The sequence below is a fragment of the Hyla sarda genome, chromosome 12, assembly GCF_029499605.1.
Source record: "Hyla sarda isolate aHylSar1 chromosome 12, aHylSar1.hap1, whole genome shotgun sequence".
NCBI classification, from domain to species: domain Eukaryota; kingdom Metazoa; phylum Chordata; class Amphibia; order Anura; family Hylidae; genus Hyla; species Hyla sarda.
Genome location: NC_079200.1, coordinates 43,675,410 through 43,698,142, shown reverse-complemented (window position 1 = coordinate 43,698,142; position 22,733 = coordinate 43,675,410). Strand labels below are relative to the sequence as shown.

Below are 22,733 nucleotides of genomic sequence, written 5' to 3'. Positions count from 1 at the left end.
GTATGATAAAAGTAAATCTCTTTGGCTCCACGCTGTTCAGCGTCCATTGGAGGATTTCTTGATGGTAAACTCGTACACATATCTTTGATAAAGGCCACTGTTTCATCTGTCATATGTAGGCTCTCACATGTGAAATAATCACGTACTGCACAGTAATTATTTGTATATTCTGTATAAAAAAGCACAGTAAATAAACTGTACTCCCAACATATACTAGCCCAATATAGTCAAAAGGACTGGGTGTCTTGAAGCCAAGAGGTCCACTTCCCTTATGCTCACTTGAAAGTAAGGTGGTAGTATTTGCCCCTCATGTTTAATAGGAGATTGCACAGGTTCAAGCATTTTTTGCTGTTTTTTTAATCCTGTTTGTCCTTTTTTTTTTTTTTCATACTTTGTACCAGATTTGTAAAGATTGTTTTTGTCATTTATTATTGTTGCCATTTTTCAAGATTGTGCATTGCACTGTAGGGTATCTTCTATGTCTTTTTGTTTGTGTGTCGTTTGCCTAGATGCACTGTGTTGCACACATATACTTATAAGTAGAAGAATTTGTTAATCTATATTAGTTGAGCCCCTTTTCTTCTTTGTGCGTGGTCACTTGGAAGTAGGTAGCCAGCACTCTTGTATAATAGCTTTTTTTTTAAATCTCATAAAATCCTAATGCTATACCAGATAATACTTGTCCAAATGTAAATCAAATAGAGGAAAAATTCCAACGCATTTCAGACTTGATTCTTGTTCCTACTGGTTACACAATGCATATGCACCAGAGTTGCTCTGTGCACAAGGTAAAACTGCCAAATACTGTGTGAATGCAACCTAAATTTGTTCTATTTGTGAAACAATAATGTTTTGTTTTGTTTTTTTTGCATAGAATACAGTTGTTAATTTACTCCTGATTGATTCATTTGATTTCGGCTGCCAGGCAGCTTAGGGTGCAGTTTAGTCAGTGTTTCTTATTTCTGCTTTCCTATTGCAGACAGAGCAGTAGTAGGGCTTCTCCTCCAACCAGTTGCCTTACACACATTGGCTCCTTTGTTGACAGATGGAAGAGGAAAATATCTCATTGGCACATGTAGAAAAAAAATTATATTTCTCCTATACGGAAATCCGTATCAGAGAGAATAGGATTGAAGAGGGGAAGAAATTGGTGGAGATTGTTCATTCTGTTTATTTTCTGTATTTAGCGTTTCTTTAAATCAAATACTTTCTTATATAATTGTAACAAATCTTACCGTTACTGATTATAGCGCATTGTTACAAGACAAATATTAGGGAATATGTGGCTCTGGCACAAAAAAGTAAGGCCCTGCTTATTGTTTTTAGACCTTTTCTTCAAATGTTGGGCCTGGTATAGCCCAATTTCTATACCTCGATAATCACACTATGCAGGGACTACCTAATATCACCATATGGTGTCCAAAAAATATACAGTGTCAAAATAGAGAAAGTAAGGATGTCCAGGGCGGGTAAAGTGCAAAAATCACAGGAAAATAAGTGACGCGTTTCAAGCGCCAATCTGCACCCTTAGTTTTTTGCTTGCCATAGCATGGTCCGGGCTGTGGGCAGGATTCACGGTGAGCTGGAGGATTGCTGTATCCAAATAAGGGTGTGTTAAAAAAAAAAAAAAAAAAATATATATATATATATATATATATATTCTACGCAATGACTGCATTATATTATTAAACACACACAAACAAAAAAGTAGTACTTATGTATACTGGCCCAATTGAGGTCAGGTGAACAGGGCCTATGGATATGTTTAAAGAGTACCTATCACCAAACTAAACTTTTAATATATTGTTCCTTTTGTAATTATAAGACACTTTACTATTTACTTGCTGTTAAATTTCTCAACCTTTATGTGTTTTTAATGTGATTGAAAAAACGGGCTAGGTGGCTCTATTCTGTTCCCTGCACAAGTCAAACAGTTAGTTTGGTCTCCTCCCGGCCTGGCAGAAGACCAAACTCAGGAAGTGGGTGCAGGGCATGGCGAGGCACAGTTCTCGCAGGCTTCAGTGACATTGTGCCTGCTGGGGAACGCCCACTTTCTCCTGCCGGGAGCTCACACAATGTGTGCAAGGAGAAAGGTATGATACAGAGCTTTTTAAATCTCAGACTTTTTTTTTAAGGGCAGGAGGGGTGTTAGGAGTAGTTAGGAAATATAATTTGAGTTAGTTTAGAAAATATGGTTTGATGAAAGGTACTCTAACGTAAATGCAGGAACCACAGTAAAATGTAGGGCAGCGTAAAGGCACCATAGGGTTCACCTATAGTATTTTGATCTGTATTAGACAGAACCAGCAGTGGGTCCAACCAAAACACAGTTTATAGTTTTTCTTTATCTGTTTCCCTCCTGGTTTTGGCAACAAATACTGATCAAAATACTACATCTGAACCCACCGTAATACTTTCATATAGTTTTACATAATACTACAGTTTAGTTCACAAATAATGGCTTCATACAGCATTAAAGGGGAACTCCGGTAATACAGCGTTCTGAACATTTTATTCAGAATGCTTGGAGTCGTGACGTCACACCAGGCCGCCTCCATTCATGTCTATGGGAGGGGGCGTGTGGGCCGACATGAAGGAAGGGGGCGTGGAATGGCGTGACGTCACGAGGGGCATGGTGTGATGTCACGACCACTGTTGCAGGTACCCGGAGTTTGTTTAGAATGCGGGGTGCTGCTGTAGACCTCAGGGGGCTGCAGCAGCAGGACCGCCCTCTATCAGACATCTTATCCCCTATCCTTTTGGATAGGGGATAAGATGTCTAGCAGGTGAGTACCCCTTTAATAATGCCAAGTAGTTCCCAATACTATAATTCATTTCCCAAATACCTCTATACAGTGCTAATACTTAGTGGTTTTAGTTTGCTCTTGAGGAGCCCATTCCAGGTGAAATGATGTCCATAAAGCTAGCCCTGCATGGTTACAGACTGCAGGATATACAAGTCAATGTGTGTATGGTTCTTACTTTTTAGTTCTCCTTTCATAAATTTGTCATTCTAAGTTTGGATACAAGTAAAGGGGGACATTTCCTAATCTAGTCTATTCTGGGTATGCTGATAGACCAGCGTATGTGGTAGTCTCCTGTCTATTGTGCTCCTAATTTATCAAAGGTCTCACAGCTCTTGATAAATTCTGTGCTCAGACTTCAGGGTCTACAGCTTAAACTGCATTTAGACCTGTTCCAACATGGTCTGACATTTCAGCGTATTTTGGGCAGATGCGACTTGTCGCACAAAAGTCGCACTTGATAAATTCAGCACCAATGCATTTTCCAATGCATTTCCGTCTAAAATAGACTTGCATGCATCATGTTCTAAAAATCCTCTGCAGCAAAAGTCGCAGAAAAGTCGCACATATTTAGACTGCGACTTTCTGTGCGACAAATTTAGACAGGAAAAAACAGTCTAAATCCTTTGATAAATCTCCCCCAAAGTGTTTAAAAAAAACACAAACAATGAGCAGGTTGTCCTTCTGCTTTGCTAGCCCTTAGAATACATCATTAGACAATATTGTTATATCTGTGTCTGCTTCTCTTGCCATGGGCCCCATAGGTTGGCATTAAGGCCTGATGTGGCCCCCGGAGCTCCACATTATGGTTGTGTGCTTTACATTGGAACCATCAATTTCTGGTCCTAAGAAACTGATTTTAAATAAACTGCTTGAAATCATTTATTAATGCTCCTATATGTGACCATTTATTAATGCTCCTATATGTACCTTGCAGTACTGACAATTGTGACAAACAATCCAGACTGATATACAGCTCTCTGTCTACTGAGCAAAGACAAGTGACAGAGATCGGTCTCGGTGTCACACCAGGACAGTGTTGCAGTAGGAGAGGTGTGGCATTAGGGGCAGACCACCCTTCTGCAGAAGTGACAGACCAGAATGATGTATTTATTGCTCTGTTCCAGAATCTTCACACATCATAATCTCTACCACAGCATTTTACTTGTGTCCATTGGCTTTTATTGTAACTCTAGCTTTGACATTGTATTTCTGCAGGGTGCATCTCCTCTTAAGTGGCCCCATAACATATTTGAGCAATGCATGTGTGAGCTTTTACATTTCTAGCATTAGATAATTAGTATAAAAGCCATAACATGCACATACATGTTTTGGCCCTTCTACCTTTCAGCATCATTTGCTTATGCAGTGAAGATCCATGACCTCGCTCCTTCCCATCCTGTATTTGTTTTGGCCCTGGTGTGCATTGGCTAAGTAGCAGTAGCCACGTCTGTTATATGCATGTACAGTGTGGTCACCAATACAGGGAGCTTTTACGGTACTTTAATAAAGATTCATCCGCTGTCCAGTGGTATTTTCTGGCCAGTTTACACTTTGCACAAAAGCCCGTTGGGTGAGTTTTCTTAACAAAAGGGGGAATTACCGTATTTTTCGCCATATAGGACGCTCCGGCATATAAGACGCACCCAATTTTAAAGGAGGGAAATCTAGAATACAATGTAAAGTATAGGACAGTGATCTTCAACCAGCAGACCTCCAGATGTTGCAAAACTACAACTCCCAGCATGCCCGGACAGCCGTTGGCTGTCCGGGCATGCTGGGAGTTGTAGTTTTGCAACATCTGGAGGTCCGCAGGTTGAAGACCACTGGTATAGGAGGTAATACTCACGTGTCCCCGCCGCTCCGGACCCCTCACCGCTGCCCTGGATGTCGCCCTCCATTGCTGTCGCTGCGTCCCCGGGGTGTCCCCGTCACTCCGGAACGTCTCTGCTGCCCGGTATCCTCGCTGTCCGTCGCCGCCTTCACGTTGCTACGCACACCGCTCCTATTGGATGATGGGACGGCGTGCGCGACGACGTGATGACGACGAAGGAGAGCGCCGGCCATGCAGGGGATCCCGGCACTGAGCAGACACCGAGGAGGCAGGTAAGGTCCCTCCCGGTGCAGCCGGGTTAGTGTCACTATCCCTTCAGACACGCGGTCAGCTTTGATCGCCACATCTGAAGGCTAAATACAGGGCATCACCGCGATCGATGATGTCCTGTATTAGCCGCGGGTCCCGGCCGTTGATGGGGACCGACCTGATAGGGCAGGGTTTTAATGTGTATTCGCCGTATAAGACGCACCAACTTTTCCCCCCCCAGTTTTGGGGAAGAAAAAGTGCGTGTTATACAGCGAAAAATACGATAGGTGAACTGCATATTGATGCCAATACACAAAGTCATTAATGACTGAATAGGGGAAAAATCAGGACATGTAGAAGGTCAAGCAAAATACTGTATGTGTGTTTAATATTGGCAGCCTGTTAGAAAGTTCTTAATGTTTGTTCACACTGCTTTTTTAATGGGTTTTTCCATTTCTGTTGTTTTTTTTTTTTTTAGAACTCCCATTCATTTTACTGTGAGCTTCCAAGAGGATTCGCTCTGAAAAGGGACCTGTCACTTATTATTTTTTTTGTTTAGAACACTCCGTATTGCAGTCAATGGGAGACGTAAACTGCACTTGTATGTGGGCTTTTTATGGCATGGTTCTTGCCCTTGTCACTGACGTGCTGCAATTTTCCTCCATTGCCTTTTCATGGTGTCCGGTCTCCGCTGTTCACCGCTTCTTGTTGACAACTTAACACAATGTCGTGCCTTCTGACTGAACCACTCTGGCTGAGCAGGCAATTGCTTGTGTCAAGAAAAGACAGAGAAGTGGTGAACTATCAGGACTAGGTGCTGTCAGAATGGCAGAGGCAAGGGGTTGCAGCAGGTGAGAATTATTTTTGTTTTTAGTCCAGCCTGAATACTATTTGAAGAAAATAAATTACCAGATGACCGTGAAAGCAACAATCGAGTTACAAGATACTATGTTGTTGTTGGATCTCATAAAAGTAATTGGTTAGTAAGTGATTAGTTGGCTCAGCCGAAGAATCTTTTATCTCTTGTATAAGATTTTCTACAGAAGTAAATTGAATGCAGTGTCATTTTCAAGGCTTTGCGATTTTATGTGGCTGAAATGAACTGGATGGCATCACACAAGTGAAGAAAGGGTGTTAACACATCAGACGATACTGAGCCTGAGTCTGGGGAAGTGAGCGTCCTGATGGCGGCTTCAGACCTTTTAATTGGCCACAACGCTGTGCTGGAGGTAATAAAGCATGAACAGTTTTCATGTTAAATAATTCAGACTGCAGTCACAACAAACAAAACCTACACATTAGCTGAATTGGTTAATTCACATTGCACCGCCAGGAGTAAAATGGGCAGCGGGGCATATAAGCTTTCCTGTGTCGCCTCATTTATATGTTAAAGGGGTTAACATATAAATGAAAAAACATATAAAGGAAAAAACTTTATATATACATATATATATATATATATATATATATATATATATGTATATATATATATAAATATAATCAACTGGCTCCAGAAAGTTAAACAAATTTGTAAATTACTTCTATTAAAAAATCTTAATCCTTTCAATAATTATCAGCTGCTGAAGTTGAGTTGTTCTTTTCTGTCTGGCAACAGTGCTCTCTGCTGACACCTCTGCTTGTCTCAGGAACTGCACAGAGTAGAAGAGGTTTGCTATGGGGATTTGCTTCTACTCTCAACTTCAGCAGCTCATAAGTACTGAAAGGGTTAAGTTTTTAATAGAAGTAATTTACAAATCTGTTCAACTTTCTGGAGCCAGTTGATATATATAAAAAAAGTTTTTTCCTTGATAACCCCTTTAAAATGATGTGGATATAGTGTAGGCAGATCTCTTTTCCGACAAAACCAAAAACTGTCCCTTAGGAATCTATTGGCATCATTCAAAAGCTTGTGTTTCTTAAAAGGATATTCCAGTCTAAAAAAATTAATATTTCTCTTTGGTAAAAATGGGGAAAAATCAAATAAATAGGGGTGATACTCATCTACCTCAGGCTAACAAGACTGGCGGGAGGGGAACAAGTTAGGTAAGTATAGACTTTTTTGGGCACATAAGTGGGAAAATGTTTTTTGTTGGTCCTTTTGTAACTTTTTTCCTGATTTTATTTGGAGAAATTGCCATTATTGCAAGGCTACATTCGCATGGCTTTAATATGAACACAAGTCCCGGGCCGGATGCTGGTCTAATGAACTGAAAGCGTCACTATGATCACCCTGATTCTTTCAATTTGGGCCTCTGGACCGTAGGTTGGGCTGGGACTTGTAATGCGTGATGACAATACATATGTGTATGGCAACGTAATATTCAGTACAGTATAATATAAGTGCTAGCACAAAAAATATTCCCCTCCAAGGGGCCTCTTTTTTTGTGTATTCCAACATAGTCAAAGGCAAAATGTTTCACAGCATCAACCACTGGCCGGATGATAACTTGGAAAACACTGAATATGACAGTAGCTGCTACTTGCTTCTCTCCTGGACAGGTTTTCTTCCTGACACCTTCTGTTTTTCATATCAAGCTTCAGTCCAAATGAGCTGTAGATCTGGTTATTGGAAACAAATCAGCTTTTGTGGCTTGGACAGGGAGCCTGCTGAAACAATGAATGCTCAGCAGTTTTCTTTCTTGAATACTTTTCTGCATTCTCTCTATAAATGGACTGTCCTTGGGGGCCTATAAATGCAGGGGAGGTATTGCTTCTCCAGTGATATTGGAACTTAGGAGGCCAAAACTGGCATATATGCATTTTTCTTTCTTGCGTAAGTATGTATTTTTTTTTTATATATCTTTACCTAATCTCTTAATGCTTTAGGTCCCAAATCTACCATTAGGACTTCTGGAAATCCGCTTTACTTAACACCAAGCCAGAACTCCTCAAATTCTAGATATTTTAGCCTGTATAAAGTTGCCCAAAGATATTAGACAGTGCTTCAAAGGATTTTACCAAACACGCTCAAGAAGCCAATTGGCTTCCCTACTTTTGTATGCATGGGAATAAAGGCTTTAGATCTACTTTAACTTTAGTAATTTGGGTAGGACCCCATCAGAAGTTACTTTGGAGAGAAGAACTGGCCCTGCAATAAAATGGGGCACATTACTTTCTTCAAAATAAGTACTGACAGGGCCTTACCTACAAGCCAAAATGGGCATTTAGAAGGATCATACAGCATGTGTAGTTTATGGCACTTACACCTCTGAGCACCCAAGGCTGTAGGTGAAGTGATGATGTCAGGGATGAAGGTCACGAACAGAGGTGCAAGAAAAGTATGGACGAAGAAATATCCTGCTCTGATGATGCTCCTGAGCTTCCCTGCTAAACATGAGGTGCTTTAAATCTCCCTTGTGACCAGAAACAGCCCTGTCTATCTCCAACTTTCTATTCCAATCCTTATGCTACTTGCTACAGGTTTACTTTTATGTGACTGTTCTGTTAAGACTGAGCTGCTATTGTCTTATCTATCTACTGGTATCAACTTTCACTGAAATGCTATACAGATCGCTTATCACAACAGACAATACAGGAAGTCTCAACTTAAAGGATTGAAAAATGTATTCCCTATCCTAAGGATAGGGGATAAGTTTCAGATCGCGGGGGGTCCGACCGCTGGGGCCCCCCGCAATCTCCCGTACAGGGTCCCGGCTCTCTGCATAGAGAGCGTGTGTCGACCACCGTACGAGGCGCCGGCTGACACGCCCCCTCCATACACTGCTATGGGAGAGCCGGAAATTGCCGAAGGCAGCGCTTCGGCTCTCCCATAGCATTAAGTGGAGGGCGCGTGTAAGCCGGCGCCTCGTACGGTGGTCGACACACGCTCTCTATGCAGAGAGCCGGGGCCCTGTACGGGAGATCGTGGGGGGCCCCAGCGGTCGGACCCCCCACGATCTGAAACTTATCCCCAATCCTTAGGATAGGGGATAAAATTTTCAATCCCGTACTCCTTTAAAGGGATGTTCCCATCAGCTCATAGCAGAGCAGAGCCTCCCCTCTCTTCCTGCTTTCAGCAGATTGGGCTTTTGTTCTGTGATTGACACAGAGGATTTGCTGGTTTTGTGCAAGCTACTAGCACTTTACATGACTCACTGACACAGTACAGCTTTCACACAAGCAGAAGAGACTATGGCCGATATTTATCATTGTCTTTAGACCGTTTTTTGTGTCTAAAAAAGTCGCAAGCAGGGTTTTTTTGCGCCTTTTGGTTTAAAAATTTCTGCAGACTTTGAGTTGCAATCCACTGATTTTGGCAATACACATGATATGGATGGGTTTTATGAACTGCACCTTTTGGTGAAAAGGCACAAAAGAGGCGCAAAGCCACTGAAAAGTCTCTAAAATGACACCAGCCCAGAACTAGCTTAGCTTTTTGGTGTATGTGAATAGAGAGATTTCAGAAAATGTGACCTGCACAAAATTTATCAAATGCTCTGTGACCATATCATAAATTTCATGCTCCTACACATTACCAGCACACAAAAAAAGGTGTCGAAAAATGCTTCACTTACACTTACAATGATAAATGTCGACCTATGTTTAAATAAAGATAAGATTCCCGGCAGATAACAGCTCTGAGAGTGTGTGACCTCAGCAGCTGCCCGTCCATTGCTTCAGAGCAACAAAGGTGGTCTGTAGCCTAGACAATGAGCAGCAAACAAGAGGCAAAGAAAAGCAGCTGTAACCTGAAAAGGAGGAAAGTTTGAAAATGATTTACAAAAGTCTATGGGGGGAGATTTATCAAAACCTGCCCAGAGGAAAAGTTGCTGAGTTGCCCATAGCAACCAATTAGATTTCTTCTTTTATTTCTCAGAGGTTTTTTAAAAAATCAAAGTGAACTGGTTGCTATGGGCAACTCAGCAATTTTTCCTATATACAGGTTTTGATAATTCTCTTCCTTTAACTTTACATACCGTACAATACATTTTTTTATTGAATTTGATTCCTTTGTGCCTATTATCCACCCATGGGGTAGGTCCTTCCTCCACCTTAATAGTGCCTCCTTCACAATGCCTCTTTTTCCCCACATAAGATAGAAAGATAGGTAGTCCCTTTATAAGCGTAACTCGCCTTACCTCCCCTGGAGCTCTTAGTTCCTCTTCCCTTTAGTGCCAGGCGTAGCAGTGCCAGTGCACTCTTGGCAACTTGTAGGTCCGAGGCCTAAATAAACCTGTGGTCTTCAAGAGTGATGGGGGCAGGCAGCCCATGGGTTTGTTCCCTGCTTTACCTGAGCTCTCAGCTTTATCTCTGTCTGAGGGACATGCCAGCTGTTAGTGCAGGTGCACCAATTGCACATATTGTTCATAGTAAGATAGTAACATAGTTCATAAGGTTGAAAGAAAGACCAGAGTCCTTCAGGTTCAATCTATAACCCTAATGAGTCCCTACTGAATTGATCCAGACTCCAAATATGGCATCAGAATAAATCCCTGGATCAACGTTCTGTCCCTATAAATCTAGTATACATAACCTGTAATGTTATTACTCTCCAAAAATGCATCCAGACCCCTTTTAAATTCTTTTACAGAGTTCACCATGACCACCTCCTCCGGGAGAGAATTCCACAGTCTCACTGCTCTTACAGTAAAGAACCCCCGTCTGTGCTTGTGTAGAAACCTTCTTTCCTCTAGACGTAGAGAATGCCCCCTTGTTATAGATACAGTCCTGGGTATAAATAGATCATGGAGAGATCACTGTACAGTCCCCTGATATATTTATACATAGTTATTAGGTCTCCCCTAAGCCTTCTTTTTTCTAAACTAAATAACCCTAATTCTGATAATCTTTCTGGGTACTGTAGTCCTCCCATTCCCCGTATTACCCTGGTTGCCCGTCTTTGAACCCTCTCCAGCTCCACTATATCTTTCTTGTACACTGGTGCCCAGTACTGTACACAGTATTCTATGTGTGGTCTGACCAGTACAGTACACAGTATTCTATGTGTGGTCTGACCAGTACTGTACACAGTATTCTATGTGTGGTCTGACCAGTATTTTACACAGTATTCTATGTGTGGTCTGACCAGTACTGTACACAGTATTCTATGTGTGGTCTGACCAGTAATGTACACAGTATTCTATGTGTGGTCTGACCAGTACTGTACACAGTATTCTATGTGTTGTCTGACCAGTACTGTACACAGTATTCTATGTGTGGTCTGACCAGTATTGTACACAGTATTCTATGTGTGGTCTGACCAGTACAGTACACAGTATTCTATGTGTGGTCTGACCAGTACTGTACACAGTATTCTATGTGTGGTCTGACCAGTACTGTACACAGTATTCTATGTGTGGTCTGACCAGTACTGTACACAGTATTCCATGTGTGGTCTGACCAGTACTGTACACAGTATTCCATGTGTGGTCTGACCAGTACTGTACACAGTATTCTATGTGTGGTCTGACCAGTACTGTACACAGTATTCCATGCGTGGTCTGATGAGTGATTTGTACAGTTGTAAGGCGAGCTCAGGGAGGACAGAAACCTCGCGTGGAGCAGCCCTGATATAGATATAGAAAACATCACCAAAATTATTAAAAAAATATATTTAACATAAAAACTTTTTTCTAGGGACACATTCCTTTCAAGTCTCAAACCAAGAACGATAAGGGGTCATGTATTATCAGGGAGGTTTTTGTGCAACAAGGCGTTTTTACGTATATGCCTCATCTGCTCTGATGTTTGCCTTTTATCACCTTCCAGCTTATGTAAGGCGGTGACTTCAAGTTGCCCATTGGTGCACACATTTGTGTTGCTGGCGTGAAAAAGGTTTCAACTTTTTTTTATTTTTTTTTATTTTTGGGCCGCTGCCATTCCAAAGGTGCCCATTCCCTGAAAGTCACCTTTCTAGTCCACATCTTGACAAACAGGGAATGCCCGCTTAGCCAGTCACTGACTACAGAGGTCACCCAACTTATAAATGTAGTAAATGGCTGAGAAGGCAATTCTTGTGTGCCCATATATGGACCAGTTAAAAGAGGCAATGGTGGGGCTCAAGTAGGGATCCCTTTTTTTTGTTGAGCCCTTAAAAAAAAAATTCTAGCTCCAGACAACCCCTTTAAATCTAATTGCACAATGCACAGAGAAAAAAAGTTGGGTGTCCGTATCAGTTCAGATCTATCAGCAGTGGCTCTGGGGATATGATTATTCCTAGTCCATTCTACTACAAACAATGCAGGCGGTAATGTTGTGGTTAGAAGAGAGGAAAAAATTGAGTTTGTCTTTCCGCACACTCCATTCATTTCTCAAGGGTATTAAAACATTGTTTAGTTATTCAAGTTCAAAAGGAAATGCTCTGTTCCCAGGATTAGGATCGGAAGAAATAGCTCTCTTTCCATGCTTTACTATTCCTGCTTCCACTGTCATAAGGGTTGATGTATAATTATAAGGATTTGGCTCACCAGGCAGACCCTCATGTGTGTAATGTACATATTGAGGGTTAAACACGCTGTGTATGAGGAGGTAGGATGTCAACTTTAAAGGGGTATTCCAGGCAAAACCTTTTTTATATATATATATATATATATATATATATATATATATATATATATATATATAAATATATATATCAACTGGCTACGGAAAGTTAAACAGATTTGTAAATTACTTCTATTAAAAAAAATCTTAATCCTTCCAATAGTTATTAGCTTCTGAAGTTTTCTGTCTAACTGCTCTCTGATGACTCACGTCCCGGGAGCTGTGCAGTTCCTATGGGGATATTCTCCCATCATGCACAGCTCCCGGGACGTGAGTCATCAGAGAGCAGTTAGACAGAAAATAACAACTCAACTTCAGAAGCCCATAACTATTGGAAGGATTAAGATTTTTTAATCGAAGTAATTTACAAATCTGTTTAACTTTCCGGAGCCAGTTGATATATAAAAAAAAGGTTTTGGCCTGGAATACCCCTTTAAGTGCATTTATTCTGATTAAGGTGAAAAGCTGGTTGGGAAATTACATTAGGAACACTATTATAATGACACCATCTACAGGCTAGTGCAAGACTCAGCAGTGGGAACTATATACAGCAGGGGTTTCTATATACAGCAGTGGTTTCTATATACAGCAGGGGTTTCTATATACAGCAGTGGTTTGAAACTATGACCCTCCAGATGTTGCAAAACTTCAACTCCCAGTATGCCCGGACAGCCAACGGCTGTCCGGGCATGCTGGGAGTTGAAGTTTTGCAATATCTGGAGGGCCACAGTTTGAGACCACTGATGGATTCTGCTTATTATCTGTACACATTGGCCCTCATTTACTATTGCAAACCCGACATGTTTTGTCGGGTTGTGCGCCAGATTCTGTCGCATTGCGCCAGAAATTCTGTCTGCGCCAGATTTTGCGCTACAGAATTTGCGCCTTAATTGAAAAAACCCGACTAACTCTCCATTTTGCTGAGAAAACACAAAAAGGGGCGCGGTTGACTGGAAAATGGGGGTGTGGTCTCCAAAAAAGAGGCGTGTTCCCGACATTTTCACAAAAACCCAACATATTTACTAAGGTTTCCACATAAAATGTGGTGGATTTGAGCTGAGGAAAACCCGACAGATCAGAACATGTGTAAAAAAAAGCAAAATGTAGGGAAAGTGGAAAATGTAGGGAAACCTTAGTAAATACCGTTGAAAATAAATTGTAGGGAATTAAAACCCACAAAGAAACCTACACAACACTCTTAGTAAATGAGGGCCATTTTGTGTATGAGGATAGCCCAACATCTACCTTGGGGGGAAAACAAGGGTCAAATGGCAGCTGCTTATCTACCTCTTATTGAGTTAAGCTGCACACTTAGAGTATTTTTCATTATGGTTAAAAAAAAAAAAAAAAAAATTCAGATCCAAACAATAGAGATTTATTATATCAGATATACAGCATGTTTCACACTGTTCTTCAACACTTTTACAGCACGTTTTATGTTGTTCTTCAACACAGGATTTTATGTTGTATACCTACCTTTAGGATGCATATCAGTATAGTAGGGAATCCCATCCCATAGCATTACCAACACAGCAATGTTGCTATGCTTGCAATCGAATGGAGCTGAACTGCAGTAACATGCTGCCTGTGAGCGAACTTACAGTAAAGTCGATTTGTCACGAACTTCTCGGCTCGGCAGTTGATAACTTATCCTGCATAAATTAGTTCAGCTTTCAGGTGCTCCCGTGGGCTGGAAAAGGTGGATACAGTCTTAGGAGACTCTTTCCTAGGACTGTGTCCACCTTTTCCAGCCCACCGGAGCACCTGACAGCTGAACTAATTTATGCAGGAAAAGTCAGCAACTGCCGAGCCGAGAAGTTCGTGACGAATCGAATTTACTGTAAGTTCGCTTATCTCTAATTATTATTATTAATAATAATATTTTTATTATTGAGCTCACCAAGACTCCAGAGGTTAGTCCTTAATATTATTATTGAGCTCACCAAGACTCCAGAGGTTAGTCCTTAATATTATTATTGAGGTCACCAAGACTCCAGAGGTTAGTCCTTAATATTATTATTGAGGTCACCAAGACTCCAGAGGTTAGTCCACCCTTGATCACACTTCAATATCCTATCCTAAGGATAGGCAATTATGGAACAATCCTCTAAAAATGACTTATTTCTATGATAGTACGAAGAGTATAAAATCAATATTGTACAGTACGGAGCCCCTTTTATACATTATCCTGACTTTGGGTCGGGTTGGGGGACGTAGTGTCTTATTTGTTGTTAGGGTGTCCACTGTTTTCCTTGACTCCCCCTTAAATACCCTGGCTAATTTTTTTTTAGCGAAAACAGAACAATGACTACTAGTCATCATTTCCGATCATATCGCCAACTTTGGAGTGATTTGTATGGGCACCAGTGGGAAGCAGCTTGTGCTATGTAATCTAACCAGTTCAGTTTCATGTAATTTACTTAGAGCTGAAACACGCTGATTAGGTTAAATAAACAATGAAATGCTTACACAATGAGGAGGAGATACACCCTGCCGCTCAGCAGGGGCTTTTTCCTTTTCATCCCATTATGTTACCATTCAATTAACATTAATGATAAGAACTTACAAATTGTATCTAAAGTTTGAATGAAAGACCAGGCTGGTGGAGAAGCTGCAGGAACAGTGATCCGGGTGGTCTGTGCCCCTAGGGCATTACAAAATCCTTTCTGATCCCTCAGAAACTGCCTGCGGAGATTAGATTCTCGGTGTTAAGGCCCCTATTCACATTGGAGAAAAGATAACTAGCCGACTATATTACGTGTATGGGGCCTCCTGACTCTGCTGACAGATGTTGTTGGGAGAGAAGGCCCCATTTACACTGGTTGATAATCGGATGAACGTGCCAATATTGGTATGTGGAATAGAGCTAGGGATCAGCCCATGAACAAGCTTTCTTGGCTGATTGATTCGTTTTCATCATTGGTTGTTACCCGCACATCTCCCCCATGGAGTAGAGGCTGTGCAGCCAATGGCTGAATATGGCAAAGAGCCGCATGAATGATCCAGCCAAACAAACAGTCCTCCCCACATGGTGCTTGAGCCGTCTGAAAGCCCTGTAAACTAGTACGGATCTGTGAGAGTATCACTTGTTTACTTTGCAGCTATTGAACGTGCATGGCCAACTTTAAAGGGGGATTCTGATTTATAAGACTTGTCTGAGTCTTACTTAGGGATGGAGCGCCAAGTCGTACATGTATTCCACTGCTCTACTTATTATCTATGAAGATGGCAAAGAAAATGGAGTCTGGCGCTCCTCTATCTCCGGCAGCTCCATAGACACTAAATGCAGGGGCAGCATGCATGCACGTCTTGAAGCTCCATTCCAAGGTAAGACTTGGTTCTTGAAATCACAAGGTGTCCCGGCGGTCAGACACCCTGCAGTCATACACGTTTCCCTTATTCTGTAGATCGGTGATAAATGTTTTAAGTTGGTATATCCCTCAAAGAAGTACTCCGCCCCTAAACATCTTATCCCCTACCCAAAGGATCAGGGATAAGATGTCTGATTGCAGGGGTCTGGCCGCTGGGACCCCTTTTATCTTCGGCCCGGCACCATAGTCATCCGGTGCACGGAGCGAACTCTGCTCCGTGCCAGATGACTGGCGACCACATCCGTCATGGCCCCTTCCAATTATGTCTATGGGAGGAGGCGTGATGTGACGCTCCAAGCTTATGTGTTCAAAACGCCACGGTGCCCTCCTGGAGATCGCGGGGGGTTCCGGCCGCTGGGACATCCTATCCTTTGGATAGATCCTTTGGATAGGGGATAAAATGTTTAGGGGCGGAGTACCTCTTTAAGGGTGTATTCACACATACAGTATCCTGCGCATATTTGATATGCAGGATTTGAAGCTTCAGATTTTATGCTTCAGATTTCAATGTAAACTAAATGACTGAACACAGATTCAAATCTGCAGCATCAAATATGCGCTGAATACTGTACGTGGGAATAGACCCTTAACAGATATTATTATTATTGTAATTCATATTATTGTATCTGTATTTAGAGCTAAAGAAGCTCATTCTTATTCCAACTTCTAACCGTTTTATTACAACTAGAGCAGATAACATGGACCCGCTGTCAATGTTTCCACTGTTTACTACATCTTGAGGTCACATTTTCCTGACTTGTACTTTGACGTCTCTGGGCACATTGTGTGAGATCCTCTGTATGTAGATGGTTTACATTCCCATTCAGTTATGATCCCTGAGGGTATACAATCCATTCTCTTACAATCCTATCTCTACACCACTAGTGGGCCTCCAGCTGTTGCAAAACTACAACTCCCAGCATTCCCGGACAGCCGAAGGCTGTCCGGGCATGCTGAGAGTTGTAGTTTTGCAACAGCTGGTAAAACTTCGGCTGTTCGGGCATGCTGGGAGTTGTAGTTTTGCAACAGCTGCTACAACTTTGGCTGTCTGGGCATGCTGGGAGTTGTAGTTTTGCAACAGCTGGTACAACTTCGGCTGTCCAGGCATGCTGGGAGTTGTAGTTTTGCAACAGCTGGTACAACTTTGGCTGTCCGGGCATGCTGGGAGTTGTAGTTTTGCAACAGCTGATACAACTTTGGCTGTCTGGGCATGCTGGGAGTTGTAGTTTTGCAACAGCTGGTACAACTTCGGCTGTCCGGGCATGCTGGGAGTTGTAGTTTTGCAACAGCTGGTACAACTTTGGCTGTCTGGGCATGCTGGGAGTTGTAGTTTTGCAACAGCTGGTACAGCTTTGGCTGTCTGGGCATGCTGGGAGTTGTAGTTTTGCAACAGCTGATACAACTTTGGCTGTCTGGGCATGCTGGGAGTTGTAGTTTTGCAACAGCTGGTACAACTTTGGCTGTCTGGGCATGCTGGGAGTTGTAGTTTTGCAACAGCTGGTACAACTTAGGCTGTCCGGGCATGCTGGGAGTTGTAATTTTCCAACAGCTGGTACAACTTTGGCTGTCTGGGCATGCTGGGAGTTGTAGTTTTGCAACAGTTGATACAACTTCGACTGTCCGGGCATGCTGGGAGTTGTAGTTTTGCAACAGCTGGTACAACTTCGGCTGTCCGGGCATGCTGGGAGTTGTAGTTTTGCAACAGCTGGTACAACTTCGGCTGTCCGGGCATGCTGGGAGTTGTAGTTTTGCAACAGCTGGTACAACTTCGGCTGTCCGGGCATGCTGGGAGTTGTTGTTTTGCAACAGCTGGAGGAGAACTGGTTCGGAAGCCCTGCTCTACACTCTTGTTTTAGAATGTTGTGTTCTTTATTGACGTTTATAAATACTGAACCGTAATATAAATACACAACGTTACTGTGTATAAAAACAATGGACTGAAAGGTAACGAAAGACCTCACTAGTCGGGATGAATACATGACCTAGAATTCCAGCTGAGGTCCATAGGATTACTGTATTTATTCATGTACTCGATATAATAAATGTCTATTGCAAGGGGTCAGCGATCCCTTGGGGGTCTTCCAGCAGGTACAGTAAGGCAGAGGGTCAGGCACATTGTCTGTCCTCTCAGAGGAGACAGTGAACAAAAGATGGAGGGGAGGAGGATGCTGGAAGGGGGGGAAGGGGGAGGTAGAGGAGGAGGAGGGGGAGACAAGGAAGAGATTCCTGCATTTCCCTGCCCTGCCTGTAAACCAGCATGCTTAGCCAGAGAAAGGATACAAAAGCTTTGCCTGACTTCAATGTCTTCCTTGCTTGTTGGATTTATTTGCGCACGTTCTGCAGCCTCGCTTTGCTACTTGCACAACTCCTGCACTGGCAGACTTTGTAAGGTAGGTCATTGGGTGGTCAGTGATCCTGGGGGTGGTAGGTGGGGGGGGGGGGGGGAGCAGGCATGGGACTACTGATAACTCGTTTGTGGATCTGATAGATCCTCCTTGTTTGACATGTGCGAAGAGAGATACAGTGGGCGCCTTCTGCTATCAGTCAGATCTGTGCGCCAACAATGAATATACCGTAACAATGAAGCAGGTAGTGTTCCCATTTATGGAATTATGCAGCATAACTGGAATACTTTCCCGAGAGTTGGATAAATGCTCGTGGTATACAAAGGCTTATGAAGTTTCGCTTTCTTACAACAGCATTGTGGCCTGGTTGATACAATGGCATGATGGGATTTCTTTCCCCTTTATAACCACATTTAGTTTAGTATAATACCCTGTAAGGGGAGGCTCACACCTAAAACATATTTTATTTGCCGCTGTGTATTTTCCTACCCATTAAAGTAAATGGGTAGCAAAGTCAGCTGAGTAATTTGCTACCCATTGACTTCAATGGGCAGGAAATTACGCAGCAGTGACATACGGCACGTGTGACACTACCTTTAGGGTCAGTTCACGTGTGCGTGTTTTTCTGCTGCAGATTTGCTTCAGCAGCGTTTGCTGCTCATTGACGGATAACAAAATCTGCTGCAGCAAATCTGCAGCAGAAAAGACGCACGGGTAAACTGAAACTCGAAAACCATATTCAGCAATTAAGACGACAAGGAACAGCCTAAAGAAATGTCATACATTCTTTATCTTCAGCGGTGTTATCCGCCCAGTGCGCCTTCAGCTGTTGCAAAACTACAACTCTCAGCATGCCGCTGTCCGGGCATGCTGAGAGTTGTTGTTTTGCATCAGCTGGAGGCACACTGGTTGGGAAGCACTGTTTACAGTGTGGGGTTTCCATGGCTTTAAGAATCTCAAAACACAAGGCGTAGGCCATGTTTCTAAAGTTGACGGGTAGCAAAATCTGCTGCAGCAAATCTGCCTCAGAAAATACGCACGGGTAAACTGAAACCCGAAAACCATATTCAGCGATTAAGATGACAAGGAACAGCCTAAAGAAATGTCATAAATTCTTTATCTTCAGCGGTGATACCCACCCAGTGTGCCTTCAGCTGTTGCAAAACTACAATTCTCAGCATGCTGAGAATTGTAGTTTTGCAACAGCTGGAGGCACACTGGTTGGGAAGCACTGTTTACAGTGTGGGGTTTCCATGGCTTTAAGAATCTCAAAACTCAAGGCATAGGCCATGTTTCTAAGGTTGACAGGTAGCAAAATCTCAAAATTTTTGAGTTTCAGTTTACCCGTGCGTATCTTCTGCAGCAAATCTGCAGCAGAAAATACGCACGGGTAAACTGAAACTCGAAAACCATATTCAGCGATTAAGATGACAAGGAACAGCCTAAAGAAATGAAGTTTTGCAACAGCTGGAGGCGCACTGGTTGGGAAGCACTGTTTACAGTGTTGGGTTTCCATGGCTTTAAGTATCTCGAGGCGTAGGCCATGTTTCTAAGGTATACATTTGTGTCACTTACACTAGCGCAAAGCTACCATGATACACTCATACATCATTATTACGGTAGGGTGTATGTGTACGAGCTGGTAGTTTATTGCCGGCGAGTAAACTTTCCAGGTAGTGATGTCCCAGCATGCTATCCAGCCATTAAGTCATTCAGTAATTACACGGTATGGTGAAGGTAAGCTGAAGGCTATACATGCCGCATTCTTCCCTCGGATGTTTGTGAACTGTTACAAGACATTTGTTCTTTATGTGTGGTATTGTATGTAAACAGCTGGGCCGGTTGTGTCATCTTTTGTATCTCAGAGGCTGGCGGGTCAGGTATGAGCAATAGGCTGGAATAGCCTGTATTACAGGTTTGGAAATAATCCAATTGCAGAATAGCCCATAGGCATAAAACATTAGCCTCGTCATGTCTGACGGATACCGAATACATCATTATTTTCTGACTCCTTTTCATTCATCCGCTGTAACAATGGCAACACGCACGTGGCAGGATTTAAAGGAAAGGGCATTGTATGTAGAACTATGGTATTTTCTAATAAGAGTGAGAGAAAGGGCAGCAAATGACAAATGGATCCCCTGATCCCGACCTGGGCACTGCTATACTGCGGCACCACATCATAGTGCAGGGAGGAAGTGACATTGCATTGTACTGGTGACATGTGCTTGGTGGTGGTGCAGTGGGGAGTGTACAGCCACAGTATACAGCTTGTGTAAACATTTATACTCATATCTGTCGCTGTCCATCATATCCATTGACTGAATAACGCTCATTTAGGGACTGGCGGAGATTGGGCGATTGGGCTCTAGGGGCTATGTGAGGGCAGGTGCTCTTTCTTTGATTCATTTGGCTTTATGGTGCATGGCATATTGACTTTATTCTGGTAACAAAGACATTAGCTGCTCTGTAATTTATTAATCGACTGACCGCTTTGCAGTCGTCACATTGTTCTGCTTTAAGCTTAGGCAGTCAATTTGCATCCAGTTCACAGACAAAAAAAATAAAAATAAGAGAACACTTCCCATCATACATTGCAGGTCGTAAAGGCCAAATTTGTAGGAGGTTTTTAAGACACTGTTGGTGGATTTACTCACATGAGAGTTTAGAACATTTTATTTAGTTTGTTCCTTAATGTCTTAATGGTACCTGTTAAGATGTGTTTGTTGCTCCCTGAATAACAGGAAAGTAGCTATCTTCAGTATAAGTATGACCAGAGACCAACAGGGGTAGGAGTCCCAATCAGCAAACCTAATTTACGTTACGTCCACACGTGCAGATTTTCCAAAGCGAAGTCACAGGGTAGCAAAATCATCTGCAGCGAAATACGCATGTGTGAACATACCTTTAGCTGTATCCCATAACAACCAGTGACAAATACTTTTATTCCATGGAACACCAGGTTCCATGACTTGATTCACCAACAATCTCTTCTCCTGTTGTTTCTTTCTCTGGTCATATGTACCATCAGAGGGATTTCTGGCCTTTAAATGGGTTGAGCTACAGAGCTCCCTTTAGCGGAGCTCAACGGCTCTGTGAATCTAGATTTGGCCGCTTTTTCCTTATTCATAGTGATACCGGACCTGTGTGGCCAATTTAGTAGTCTGCAGTGTCTTATGTCTATGGTCCATAACACATTAGAGAAAAGTCAGCCAAGTGAACCAACAAACCAATGGGAATGGCGGCCTTTGAACTCTCCCCGACAAATAAAGTCAGGAAGAGAAGCATCAGATGTGTTTAACTTTATCTGCCCAATCCTTATTTTTCTCAGGAAAATTAGCCACCACCATATTTGTCTAGAAGCGTCAACCCCCCCCCAATTCACAATGTTGGAACACAGGACCATGTGGGAGCAGGAACGATTGTTGTTTGCACAACAACTAGGAGCCCTTTTGTATGGGGCATTTATTGCTGACCAGGCTGTGAGATAGAGCCAATGATCAGCCGATGAACGAACAAACAGGCTATGGCTGATCAGGTAGTTTTTACCCATCAAAAATCATGGTTCTTTGGTCGCATATCTCCCAATGTAAATGAGGACATGGGGCTGATGAGTGAAGGCAGTAGAAGTATGCACAATCAATCATGTGGCCCTCCCTGCAGTCGAGCCTTGTAATAGGCTCTGTAAGTGAGCTTTGATTTACAAGATCAGCACGTTACAGCATGGCTCGGACCATCTTATCGAGCCCTGTCATGATCACACCCTATCAGTCCAGCCAAGAAGCCTAGAGAGAGTGTGATGGTGCAAGGGTTAAAGCCACCAGACCTCTGGGTATCCCAGCAAGTCACCAAATTAACCCTTTGCTAATCGTGTTTCACCAGAGCTTCCTTCAGAAAGGTGAGCTCCTATATTTAGAGATCAAAGACCAGAGCTGATTAATTAAACATTTAATCTGAAAAAAGGTGCTATGTATAAAATAAGCAAATGACATACAGGTACAAAAATATTTAAAAGAGTTCAGCAAGACAAGTTCAGAAAACGAAAAGAAAGTCCTTACAGCATAATGGTATAGCAGTCCTTGTGAGTGAGAGTCCAGCTGTATCTTAGGATGTCTTGTCAGCTTTTGCCACAGGCTTGAACAAAGGTTTGTCCAGCATCTCAGTTTTATAGTGTTTTTTTTATAGGAGGGAAAAGGGAATTCATCTGACCCCACAACCCCTTATCTTTGTTTTATGATGGCCAAAGTGCCTTTCTTTAAAGGAGGTATAACACAGATAGAAAATCCCCCCAATAAAACTGGAATACACAATAACAAATAGACAGTCTGAATGAACCCTAACCCACACCTTAGATTATACATTATACACTAATACAATTAGACTACACATGTATGATTCCATAATCAGTACACACAGTGATAGTTGAATTCACTTTCTTAAATAGCGATGGTGACTCCTAGCCATCAGATCCTAAGGGTGTTTTTACACAATCAGTAACATCTATTTCAGGGTTTGGCATCAAAAACCTGAACTTTCGACTGCAACTTTGAGTTGCGGCGGATTTTCCACGTTAAACCTTCTGCAATGGAAAATTCGCAGCAAAATCTGTTACGAAAAAAACCCCCACTTGGTTGAAACGCACAGCTGG

General features: G+C 42.4%; 1 protein-coding gene across 6 annotated transcripts in view; it reads left to right on the top strand.

Moving 5' to 3' along the window:
* TANC2 (tetratricopeptide repeat, ankyrin repeat and coiled-coil containing 2) overlaps positions 1-22,733 on the top strand; it is a 532,732-nt gene that overhangs the window by 295,617 nt on the left and 214,382 nt on the right. Inside the window, exon 1 of one of the 6 annotated variants that reach the window (XM_056548536.1) lies at positions 18,025-18,130. The exons of the other annotated variants lie outside the window; for them this stretch is intronic. The gene's annotated coding sequence lies outside the window, so the exon portion shown is untranslated. Of the gene's footprint in view, positions 1-18,024; positions 18,131-22,733 lie in introns of those variants that run through there. 6 annotated transcript variants of the gene reach the window in all.